The sequence below is a fragment of the Sturnira hondurensis genome, unplaced genomic scaffold, assembly GCF_014824575.4.
Source record: "Sturnira hondurensis isolate 20B ecotype Veracruz unplaced genomic scaffold, ASM1482457v3 Scaffold0022910, whole genome shotgun sequence".
Classification (NCBI taxonomy): Eukaryota; Metazoa; Chordata; class Mammalia; order Chiroptera; family Phyllostomidae; genus Sturnira; species Sturnira hondurensis.
The window spans coordinates 3,505,353-3,516,628 of record NW_028095541.1 but is presented as its reverse complement, the minus strand read 5'-3'; positions in this window follow the sequence as shown (position 1 = coordinate 3,516,628).

Sequence of the window (11,276 nt, the reverse complement as noted above, 5' to 3'; positions counted from 1 at the left end):
TATGATCTCACCTCTAACAGGAAGCTAAACAACAAAGCAAACAAGGAAGCAAAATATAACCAAAGACACTGAAATAGAGAACAGGCTGACAGTGACCAGAGGGGAGAGGGGAGGGAATTTCAGAGGAAATAAGGGAGGGATTTAGAGGAGCCTATATAAAGGATACATGGAGAACAACTGAGAAGGGTGGAAATGGGAGGGAGGGGCGAGGATGGGGGGTGGGATGGGATGGGAGTAATAGACAGAAAACTGTACTTGAAAAATAATTAAATAAAAAAAGGAATAAAAAACAAACAAACAAAAAAGCAACAAAAAAATAAAATGGCAAAATCTAAGACACAAAGAGAAGCTTAAAGGCGGTAAGGAATAAATAGGAAGTAACATACAAGGGAGCTTCCATAAGGCTAGCAGCTGACTTCTCAATGGAAACGATCCAAGCCAGAAGAGAATGAGAAGAAATATTCCATGTAATGAGAGCCAGAGGCCTACAACCAAGATTACTTTACCCAGCAAGGCTCTCAATTAAAACAGAAGGCTGAATAAGGAGCTTCCCAGACAAAGAAGTCCAAAACAATACACCTCCACCAAAGCAGTTCAGCAAGAGATGCTAAAGGTTCTGCTTTAAGACAGGAAGAAAAAAAGTAAAATAGAGAGGAACACAGGTACCAAAAAATGGCAGTGAATAAGTACATAACAATAATAACCTTAAATGTAAATGGATTAAATGCTCCAATCAAAAGACATAGAATAGCTGAGTGGATAAGAAAGCATGACCCACGAATATGCTGCCTACAAGGGACCTTCCTCAGAACAAAAGACCTACACAGACTAAAAGTGAAGGCCTGGAAACAAATTTTCCAGGCAAACAGGGAAATAAAAACCAGGGTAGCAATACTCATATCAGACAAAATAGTCTTCAAAAAAGGGACATAAGAGGAGACCCAGAAGGTCACTTCATGATACTCAAGGGAAGAATCCACCAAGAAGACATAAACATTATACACATATATGCACACAACATAGGAGTACCCAAGTACATAAGGAAAATCTTGGAGGACTTCAAGAAAGATATCAACAGCAACAAAATTTTAGTAGGGAATTTCAACACCTCACTGTAAAAGATGTTTAGATCTTCCAAAGAAAATATCAACAAAGATATAACACTGAACAACACCCTAGATCAACTGAACTTAACTGATATATATAGAGAGAGAGCCTTTCATCCCATAGAACCAAAATACACATTCTTTTCAAATGCACATGGAACATTTTAAAAGCTAGACCACACGAAAGGACACAAAACAAGCCTGAACAAATTCAAGACAATTGATGTAGGAGACCATTCTGCATGGTATCGGCCCAGCCCCCAGTGGCAAACATTTCCTGCAAAACAACTTCCTCAAATCCATACTAAACCTTCCAAAGACCAGTGTAACTGGTTCAACCACTTTTGCCTTTTCACTTGCAAATATCCCTCTTCTGTGATGTGATTATCAGCATTGGCTCCTTTGTTTGCTATAAAAGCTAACCACCTAAAGCCACCTGTGCATAGTAAATGAGGACCATCACGTAATTTTCCAAGAAACCCAATAAAGGCCTGTCATGGCAAGGGCCAAGGCTTTTGCTCCCCTTGAGAGAAAAAGCCATGCTGTCCCTTTTCTTCTACCGGATTTGGTAGTCTATGTGAATGTCTCACTTCATCAATAATGACGCAGACACAGTGGGCCTCTGTCTGTATCAGCTGGTGCATACAAACAGGGACCCTGAGGCCATGAGCCAGGGTCATTGTGGACAACACACCAACTTGGTTGGAATATGCATGCATTAGCCCAGGTAAGGGCTGACAACACTGAATGATGTTTGGGAATTTTGTACGGTGTATTGGATTTCAGAGGATAATGTTTTTTCTCCTAGGTTGCCCTCTCTTGTAACTGCTTTGCAGCTGTACCTTCTTTAGTAAGCAGGAGTTTTGCTCCCTCTCCCAGGCTTTCGCAGGGAGGCAACCCCAAACTAGGTCTATGCTTGGGAGAACGAGCAAAGATTTTCCCTTTAATCGGCTTTAAAAACATCAACTAGTTATAGGACAGTTTACAGGCACCTCAGCAAATTCTTTATTTTAAGCCACCTCTTGCAGCTCCTTCAATTTTGCCTTTTCCCTCTATCTACCAGCATAAGGATTTTAAGGTGCAGGTGAAGAAAAAGGCAAAACCGAGACTGGTTTTGTAATCACTGTGCTTACGGAGGGATGAATTTCAGAAAAGTTCCTTTTATTTGTTAAAAAATTTATTTAAAGTTTTCTGCGAATCCTCAACCATGGGGAATGGGCTCTCTAAAGAACAAAAGCAATGTTTTAGGTTCAATAGTATTTTGGGGCTGCTGAATGTCTCCTAGATTAGGGATCTTTAGTTTTGGACGTATGGAACAGAAGGGACTGATGCACACTAGCTAGGCCCTGCAACCGGTGTGTGCCAGCTGCTGGGAGTCTTACAGTCTGCCTGGTGGGTTTGGCAGCTGCTGGGAGGTGCACACATGCTCACAGCAGGGCTGGAGCCACCTGCACGTTCCCACTCATGGCAAGTGGAGTAGGGGCTGGGTCTCCCTGCTGGGATGGGTAGTGGTGAGGAGAAGACATTGGTTTCCCTCACCTCCCTTTTCCCCAGTGCGGTGTGCGCTGGGGGAGACATTCTTCAAGCCTTGACACAGCAGCACAGTTGTGACCAGCCGGGCACAGTGGCAAGTACCTTTAGTTCCAGCTACTCTGGAGGTTGAGGCAGGAGGATTGCTTGAGCCCAGGACTTCTGGGCTGTAGTGTGCTATGATGATCAGGTATACTCACAAAGTTCAGCATCAATATGGTGACTTCCTGGGAGTGAGTGGCCACCAGGTTGCCTAAGGAAGGGATGAACCAGCCCAGGTCGAAAACGGAGCAGGTCAAAAGTCCAATTTAAAAAAAAAAGTAAAAGTATTTTCCAGTAGAGAAAAAAACCTGTTTCTGAAAGTTGTGAATGTGTTCATGAGTTTGTCAATGTAAAGCATGCTACAAGTGGGATGGGAGGTGTGACATGTTAAAGAAATATTAAAAATCCTCCTTGTTTATGCCAGAGCTGTAACCTTTATTGTAAAACTGAAATATAGGTATACTATTTCCCAGGGAGAATAAGCCCTTCTCCATGGAAGACTAAGTACCACTTTTTAACTCGGTACCTATAAACACTGATCATTTTCTTGGGGAAGAACTAGCTATTCTCCCGAAGGGAATGGTTAGTCAATCGAGTCACAAAAGGCCCTGGGTGCATAAACATTTTTTGTCTAAAACATATTTTTTCAGAGCGCCTCCCCCCTGCAATCTTTCCCACTTTCCTTGGAAACTGTGAACCTAAGGGCTACAATGTCCTGAGAATAACAGGACAATTGCTGCTCAAACTCATTGCAGCTTGCAGAAACTGCAGGGGGTGTATCTTTCCAAGCTCTTAGCAAGGCACCCCCATTTACAGGAGTTAATCTTCAAGGACTAAATTCTCAAATAATTTGGCAAACAGATGTCACTCACTATGTTCCCTTTGGAAAATTCAAATATGTTCATATTTCTATTGATCCTTGCTCTGCATCTGCTTCAACAGGAGAATCTTCTAAAAATACGCAAGCCCATTGGCTTGAGGCCTTTAGTCATTTAGGATGGCCTCTGCAAATTAAAACTGATAATGGCCCTGGATACCTTGCACATTCTACTCAGGTTTTTCTTCAGTGTTGGAATATCCAACATAACGTAGGAATACCTTAAAATCCAACTGGTCAGGCAATTGTAGAACATGCTCATTATACTTTTAGAAATCTTCTTAAGAAACAAAAAAGAGAGAGTCATGAGTCCTTCCCCCCAAATTTGATTATGTTAACCATGTTTACCTATAACTTTCTAAATTGTGATGAATCACTTTGTACTCCAATTGAGAAATATTTTCAGAATAAAGAGCCAAAGTTATCTTATCCTCAGGTTTTATATAGAGATTAGCTGGGAGATGGCCCTGTAGACCACTTAACTTGGGGAAGAGGGTATGTGTGTGTTTCCATCCCTACAGGTCCAGTCTGGCTACCAGCCAAAAGAGTAAAACCCTATCATGAGTGGGACAGACACCAAGCTCTGCTACCTGGAGCTGAGAACAAATTGACTGATAGACCAGATGGCCCAGCTGAGCCTGAACAACCAGAAGGAAAACAGACACTTGTACCGTCACTCATGGGCCTGTGTATGCCAATGGAGGAGGAGGGGACCTGCCCCAAAGACAGGGACCCAGGCTCCAGGACCTCCTGCAGAGGAAAACAACCCCTTGGTGCCCCATTACGTTCAATGCTTGAACCCTAAAAACTATTTCAATGACTGAATTTACAAGTTTAGGTCCTAGCAGCCCTTGGATGCCCCTTAGTTTTAACCCTTATTTGTGCTTTATGATGTATACATGGAGATTGTTTTCTTGATATTGCATTCAGGAACAACAAATAGTAGGTTTCACAGGTTTAATAGCTACAACTGCACTTACAATAGAAAAAGGGGGAAGATTAGATGTTGAGAACCACCCTGCCTGGTTTCAGAAGCTGTAACACCCCCCCATGGCTAAGGCTGAGTAAGAAACCAAGGGACCTGTTTCATTTTGATCTGTTCTACCACGAGGACCTGAGCCACTGAAGAGACAAAGCATATCTCCCTGGCAGAAGTACCACCTCTGACCACTTTACATCACCCTGTCTAGCCTTGAGTGCATGATCGGTTAGCCAATGACAGGTAAGATCCCTCAAGGGAGGGGCAACCTAAGAGAGGCATGATCTTGTGGAAGCCTTCGGCGGGGACTTGGAGGGCTGTAGAAAAAGAGGGTAATGGATCCTCACCCCACTGGCTCTGACATAGCCTGAGTCCTCTTTCTGTCTGCAAGAAGTGTCCTAATCTATTGGCTGCCTTACTTCCTCCTCAACCTAAAGCTGAAACAATGCCAGAGGTGGATGCTGCCCTGTGCTGGAAAAGGTAGGTTCCCTGGGGCAATCAGGCCTAAGAAAGAAGGCATAAAATCTTATGAAACCTGCTTAGCTAGTACCCTGAATTTAAATGATAAGGGTCCAAGCATGAAATGAGTTTGTTTCTCCAAAGTTTTGTGGCACTTTAGCTATTTGACTCTGACTCAAAATAGGGCCTCAGAGTTCTTTGAATGTTATCTATTTGACCATTACTTCCTGACAATGATTGATGAGCTTAATCTGAGAATGCGGGTCTTTGGAACCACTGGTTACTTACGGATTGTAAAAATGTTCTGTGTACTTTGATACATTTCCGAATTATTTCCCCAGGGTCCTGTGAGAGACCAGCAAGTAGCAAGCTTTGTGGGATCTATAGCAGTTCTAACTAAAAACAAGGCAGGGGATGTAGGCAGACCATTGTGTGTGGCATAGGCCCAGCCCCAAGTGGCAAACATTTCCTGCAAAGCAACTTCCTCAAATCCATACTAAACCTTCCAAGGACCAGTGTAACTGGTTCAGCCACTTTTGCCTTTTCACTTGCAAATATCCCTCTTCTGTGATGTGATTATCAGCATTGGCTCCTTTGTTTGCTATAAGAGCTAACCACCTAAAGCCACCTGTGCATAGTAAATGAGGACCATCACGTAATTTTCCAAGAAACCCAATAAAGGCCTGTCATGGCAAGGGCCAAGGCTTTTGCTCCCCTTGAGAGAAAAAGCCATGCTCTCCCTTTTCCTCCACTGGATTTGGTAGTCCGTATGAATGTTCCATTTCATCCATAATGACACAGACACTGTGGGCCTGTGTCCACATCAATTGAAATCATGCCAAGCACTTTCTCTAACCACAAGGTACTAAAACTGGGAAACAACCTTAAGGTAAAAGCTCAAAAACAGTCAAACTCATGGAGATGGAATAGTATGCCGTTAAACAATGAATAAAACAAGAATGCCATCAAGGAAGAAATCAAAAAGTTTCTGGAAAAAAATCAAAATTTACTCAAAACAACCCAAAACTTATGGGACACAGTGAAGGCAGTACTGAGAGGGAAGTTCATAGTAATACAGGCCTCCCTAAAACAGAACATTTCAAATAAACAAACTAACCCTACATCTACAAGAACTTGAAGAATGACAACAAACACAGCCCAGAGCAAATAGAAGGAAGGAAATAACCAAGATCAGAGCAGAATTAAATGACATAGAGACTAAAAGCACAATTCTAAGGATCTATAAATCCAGGAGCTGTTTCTTTGAAGAGATAAACAAAATTGAGAAGCCTTTAAGTAGACTCATCAAGAAAAAAAGAGAGAGGACTGAAATAAACACATCAGAAATGAAAGAAGAGAGATTATAATAGATACCACAAAAACACAAAGGACTGTAAGACATTACTATGAAGAACTATATGCCAAGTAATTAGAAAACCTAAGTGAAATGGAAAAATTACTAGAAAAATATAATCTTCCAAAACTTAATAAAAAAGAAGCAGAAAGCCTCAAAAGACCAATAACAGCTGACAAAATTGAAGCGATAATCAAAAAACTCCTGACACGCAAATTCTCTAATCCAGAGAATTTCACAGGAGAATTTTACAAAGCATTTAAGGAAGACCTAACCCTGTTGTTCACAGACTATTCCAGAAAATCCAAGAAGACAGAAGATTCCCAAACATTTTTTATGAAGCCAGCATCATCCTAATCTTCAAGCCAGATAAAGACATAACAAAGAAAGAAAACTTCAGGCCAATATTGCTGATGAACACAGATACAAAAATTCTGGACAAAATGTAATACATTTGGCAAGCTGCATCCAGCTTGCCAAAAATACATTAAAAAATCATACACTAAGACCAAGTGAGATTCATCCCAAGGATGCAAGGATAGTGCAATATTTGCAAATTAATAAACATAATACACCACAAAAACTAAAGCAAAGACAAAAATCACATGATCATATCAATAGATGCAGAAAAAGCATTTGATAATGTACAGTATCCATTTATGATTAAAACACTCAGCAAAGTGTGAATAGAAAGAGCATTCCTCATTATAATAAAGGCTGTATATCAGAGACCTATAGCCAACATCATATTCAATGGGAAAAAAAAGCTTTCCTACTAAGATCAGGAAGAAGACAAGAATGTCCAATTTCATCACTCCTATTCAACATAGTATTGGAAGTCCTAACCACAGGAATCAGACAAGAAAAGGAAATAAAAGCATACAAATTGGAAAAGAAGAAACCAAACTGTCATTTTTTACATATGACATAACAGTGTGTATAGAAAATTCTACATACTCCACCAAAAAAACACTGCTCGACCTAATAAATGAATTTGGCAAAAGAGCGGGATATAAAGACAATACTCAGAAATAAAAGGCATTTTTGTATACCAACAATGAAATATCAAAAACAGAAATCAGAAAAAGTTTCTATTTTATATAGCAATAAGAAAAATAAAGGACCCAGGAACAAACCTAATCAAAGAGGTAAAAGACCTGTACGCAGAAAACTACACAACACTGAAGAAAGAAATTAAGGAAGACACAAACAAATGGAAACATGTATCATGTTCATGAACTGGAAAAATTAACATCATCAAAATGTCCATACTACCCNATACCAACAATGAAATATCAAAAACAGAAATCAGAAAAAGTTTCTATTTTATATAGCAATAAGAAAAATAAAGGACCTAGGAACAAACCTAATCAAAGAGGTAAAAGACCTGAACGCAGAAAACTACACAACACTGAAGAAAGAAATTAAGGAAGACACAAACAAATGGAAACATGTATCATGTTCATGAACTGGAAAAATTAACATCATCAAAATGTCCATACTACCCAAAACAATTTACAGATTCAATATAATGTCTATTAAAGTACTAATGGCATATTTCACAGAAATAGAACAAACACTTCACAAACTTATATGAAACCATAAATGACCCCAAATAGCTGCAATTTTGGAAAAGAAGAGCAAGGTAGGATGGATCACAATACCTGACATCAAACTGTATTTTAAGCCCACTGCAATCAAACCAGTGTAATACTGGCATAAGAATAGATACGTGGACCAATGAAACAGAATAGAGAGCCTAGAAATAAACCCAAGACTCAAGGTGAAATAATATTCAACAAAGCGGGCAGCAGCTTATAATTGGGCAAAAATAGCCTCTTCAACAAATGGTATTGGGAGAGCTGGACAGCTACATGAAAAAAAAAAGAAACTTGATCACCAACTTACACCTTACACAAAGATATATTCAAGGTGGATAAATGACTTAAATATAAGTTGTGATACCATAATAGACTTAGAGGAGAACATGGGCAGGGAAATCTCAGATATTCCACACAGTAGCATCTTCACTGATATGTTTCCTAGATCAAGAGACATAAATGAAAAAATAAACAAATGGGATCTCATCAAAATAAAAAGCTTTGTACAGCTAAAAAAACTTGATTAAAATGAAAATAGAACTAACTCAGTGGGAAAACATATTTGCCAATGATATCTCAGACAAGAGATATTTTGATCTCCAAAATACATGAAGAACTCACATGACTCCACTCTAGGAAGGCAAACAACCCAGTTAAAAATGGGCAAAGGACTTGAACAGACACTTCTCCAAGGAGGACATTCAGAGGGTTCAGAGACATGAAAGGATTACCAGTATCACTAGCCCTCAGAGATATTCAAATTAAAACCACAATGAGATACCACTTCACACAGGTCAGAATGGCCATTATAACCAAAGCAACAAACAACAAGTGTTAGAGAGGTTGTGGAGAAGAGGGAACACTAGTGCACTGTTGGTGCCATTGCAGACTCATGCAATGACTATGGAAAACAGTATGGAATTTTCTAAGAAAACTAAAATGGATTTGCCTTTTGACCCAGCAATTCCACTGCTAGGATTATATTCTAAGAACCCAGAAACACCAATCAACAAGAACCTATGCACCTCAATGTTCATAGCAGTACAATTTGAAATAGCCAAGTGCTTGAGCAACCTTAGTACACACCAGTAAGTGAATAAATAAAAAACTATGGTACATTTACACAATAGAATTCTATGCAGCAGAAAGAAGGAAGGAGCACCTACCTTTTATGACCTAATGGATGGAACTGGAGACCATTTTGCTAAGTGAAATAAGCCAGGCATTGAGAGACAAATACCATATGATCTCACCTTTAAGTTGAACCTATTCAATTAAATGAACAGGCAAGCAAAATATAACCAAAGACATTGAAACTGAGAACAGGCTGACAGTGGCTCGAGGAGAGAGGGGAGGGGATAATAGGGGAAAAGTGTGAAGGGTTGGTTTACAGGAACAATTATAAAGGACACATGGGCAATAACAAGGGGGGTGAATACAGGGGAAGGATATGGGGAGGGCTGGAGTAGTGGGTGGGCTGGGGTAGTGGAGAGCAGTAAGGGAAAGGCAGAAAACTGTACTTGAACAATATAATTTTTTTCATAACATAAGAAAGAATTTTTTTCAGCTAACATAAGAAAAAAAAACAATCCCACTCACAATTGCTTTCAAAAGAACAAAATACTAGGAATAAACCTAACCAAGGATGTAAAAGACCTGCACTTGGCAAATTATAAGACTCTGTAGAAAGAAATATAAGAAGATACAGAAAAGTGGAAACTCATAACATGTCCATGGATAGGAAGATTTAACATCATTAAAATGGCCATAATAAAAATGCCCATCATTAAAATACCCAAAGCAATAGGTTCAGTTCAATTCCTATCAAGATTCCAATGATATATTTCACAAAATTAGAACAAATATTTCAAATATTTATATAGATCCACAAAAGACCCTACATAACAAACAGCAATTATGAGAAAGAAGAACAAATTTGGAGAAATCACTCTACCTAATATTAAATTGTACTTATAAGACCATAATAATCCAAAGAGCATGGTACTGGCATAAAAACAGACACATAGAATAATGGCACAGATTAGAGAGCCCAGAAATCAATCCACTCTTTTATAGTCAATTGATATTTGACAAAGATAACAAGCACATAGAATGGGCTAAAGATATTTTACTCAATAAATGGTGTTGGGAAGATTGGACATATATATGCTGAACAATAAAATTAGACCAATTTCTTATACCACACAGAGGGATAAATTCAATGAATTAAAGACTTAAATGTTAGACCCCAAAACACAAAAATCATAGAAGAAACCACAGGCTGCAGAATCTCAAACATTGCTTGTAGCAATATTTTATCATACATATTGTCCTAGGCAAGGGAGATGATACCTCTAATAAGGGGATAACACCCAAAATTTATAAAGAACTTACAGAACTAAACACCAAAAAAGCAAACAACTCAATGAAAAAAATGGACAAAGGGCCTGAATAGAAAGTTCTCCAAAGAGAAAATACAGATGGCCAATAGAAATATAGAAAAATGCTCAGCATCACTAACCATCAAAGAAGTACAAAGTAAAACCACAATGAGATACCATCTCACACCTGTCAGAATGGTTATCCCAAATAAATCAACAAAAAACAAGTACTAGCCAGGATGTGGAGAGAGATACCCTTTTGCACTGTTGTTGGGAATGCAGATTGGTACAGGCACTGTGGAAAGCATTATGGAGACACTTGAAAAAATTAAAAATGTATCTGCCTTTTGACCCAGTGATCCCACTTCTGGGAATATATCCAAAACAATCCAAAACACTGAGCTGAAGAAACGTAAGAACCTCTATGTGCATTTCAGCATTATTTACAATCCCCAAGATATAGAAGCATCCCAAGTGTCCATCAGTAGATTAGTGGTAATAACAACTATGGGCTATTTACACAATGGAATGCTATTCAACCATAAAAAAGAAAATTTTACCTTTTGTGACAGTATGGATGGACCTGGAGAACATTATGCTAAGTGGCATAAGCCAGCCAGAAAGACAAATGCCATGTGATTTCACTCATATGTGGAATCTAATGAACAAACTGAACTAACAAGGAAAATGGGAAAAGATTCATAGATGGAGAGCAGAATGACAGCTAGTGGTGAGCGGGTAGTGAGGGGGTAGAAGCAGTGTAAGAAAATTTGAAGCAAAAAGGAAAAATTACTCATGGTCATGGACAACAGTATGATGATTGCTGAGGGGAGAGGGGTATAATGGGACTAAATGGTAAAAATTCCAATAAAGATGAAATTTAAAAGAAAAACTTTATAGGAGTGATAGAGATGTAGGTATAGGGTGGATTGGAGGTTTGAGGCATA